Source organism: Etheostoma spectabile, chromosome 12 (genome assembly GCF_008692095.1).
Source record: "Etheostoma spectabile isolate EspeVRDwgs_2016 chromosome 12, UIUC_Espe_1.0, whole genome shotgun sequence".
Classification (NCBI taxonomy): domain Eukaryota; kingdom Metazoa; phylum Chordata; class Actinopteri; order Perciformes; family Percidae; genus Etheostoma; species Etheostoma spectabile.
Genome location: NC_045744.1, coordinates 5,545,230 through 5,547,586, shown reverse-complemented (window position 1 = coordinate 5,547,586; position 2,357 = coordinate 5,545,230).

The window sequence follows — 2,357 nt, the reverse complement described above, 5'->3', positions numbered from 1 at the left end:
AAAAGTGGAACCAAGACACTCCCTTGAGGGACCCTACAGTCTATGTGTTGTGGTTGAGACATTGTTCCCCTAATATCCACCAGTTGCTTCCTATCCTTCAGATAAGAACTCAATCATCTGAAGGCTAAGGCATTAAAACCGATGGCTTTTAATTTGTGCACCCAAACTCCATGGTCAACGGTATCAAACGCCACATAGCTGAGGGGCACAGGCTTTGAGCACCCCAGGACAGCCGCCATCAGGGCCTGCAGCCTTATTAGAGTGGAGGCTACTCCGCTGTCTTTTCACCTGGTCAGCAGTGGGGCACACAGAGGTTACAGGTGGGGTAGGGGGTAGGGATCTCCCAGAGGAGGGGTGGGGGGCAGTAGCCATAGTATCAAATCTGTTAAAGAACAGAGTAAAGACTGTTAAAGACCTCCCTCATGTTGTTTAATTCAACGTCCATACGTTGCAACACAGTAGACCAGTTAACCCTCATGTTGTACTCGTGTCAAATTGACCCCTTTTCCTATATTAATGTTCTTTTTAACTACCATCTTTTTAATTACTAATTGTAATTACCGGAAATAACATTTCTTCCACACAAGACTCTTTGGCAAGCACAAATCTCTACTTTTATTAATTTTGGGGTGTCTTGTTCAATTTTATAGATATATTTGTTTGTAAAAATAGTATTGAGTAAAAGTTGACATTTTCTAGTCTGTGATTATCCATCAACATACTTTCATTTAACTTTAGTCAAAATAATTCCTAATTTCTGCTTTTCTTAGTCAAACATGAGGTATAATCTCTTAAAAGTTAGGTTTTTGACCATGAATTCAAAAAATAACTGTGAAACTAAAGTTAAAAAGTTAGTGTTACGTGAGTAGTGCTAAACATCAAAAAAGTGACAAACATTGGAAAAAAAGCATCAAAAGTGTTGAAAAAAGGGCCAAAAACGTTAGAAAAAGTAAAACAAAAACGATTAAAAAGCTTCGACAAATATGTTGATTTTCAATTTTGACAGCAAAAGCGTTAAGTAGCTGGTCTACTATCTTTCCTATAATTTTTCAGCAACCTGATTCTTATAGCGCTATGGCAATTGAGCATTACTTTATCTTTTGAGTGCAGAAAACAATAGAATGATCACTCAATCCATAATTACTTACCCCTTGTTCTGCTATTCCAGACTTTTCTGACACTAGAACAAGTTCAATTAGAAAATTCCGCAGAGATTTTAATATGAAGGTAAAAAGTGCAAATGAGAGACCGCGTAGATGCGATGTGACCACTTGTAGAATATGATTTGAGAGCGCGTAGATGATTTTTTTACAAGCTCTCAAATCATATTCTGCTTGGTACACATTCTAATAACTATAAAACTAAAAATAATAAAAGTGTTAAGTGTCTTAAGCCTTCAGAGATAGACCTTTTTAAAATCTATTTAAGACCTTTCTGTTTCCCAGAAACAGCTATGACGTAGCTGGAGCTAAACAAACCAGACTCCATTTAAAAAAAAAACTACTTTTAGCGTGCATAGAGCCAACATATTTTCACATGTAAATCGGCAAAGTATGTGTTTATTTCAACCCCCACTAGAGTTTTTCATGGTTGGAAAAGTGTAGAAAAGACCAAAACGTCTTCTCATAGTTTTATTTGGTTTCTGTCGACTTTGAATGAAATGTGTTTTATGATGCTAAAATGACAATGACAGAAACAAGGTTAAAACATCACAAAAAGCTCAGAAGAGGCCAAAAAAACATTTATTTACATGGAGTCTGGTGGGTGAGGTCCATCATGACAACATGTTAGCTGACAAATAACACTTCTTCTTCTTCCCTCCTCTCCAAGTCTCTTCTCTGTGAAACCACAGACTGACAGTCTGAAAACGGGACGATACATAAACTGTGATTTGGGAGAAACCGTGCTTGATATCTGAATGTCCATTCAGCCCAATAAACGCCAAAGTCTTGTCTTTGGTTTAAACTTTTAATTATGTTTCTACGTTAAAGTATGGCGATACAGTATGGTCCCAAAGAGGTGGCGCAAATCTCTTCGAAAAGTCATAGCACACTATTCCCGATCATTGCACACGTGTTGATGTATTTTGTGTGCACGTGTTGGCAACGCTCCAGGACTAGTTCGTGGACAAAAATGTGGCGGAAGATGGCGAACAAGAAATAGTGGTTAGAATCTGTTTTCCTGTGTTTATTTCTTAGCCTGGTTCTGTTTTGTCACGTATTTTTTGGTGTTGTCTTTGTTCTTTTTCCTGTTTTATTTTGAAGTCTGGTCTCTGTCTTGTCTTTAGTTCTACTTCCTGCGTTTTCCCGCTCCCGTGATAACGTGATGTTTTCCACCTGTTTCCCAGCCCTCTTGTC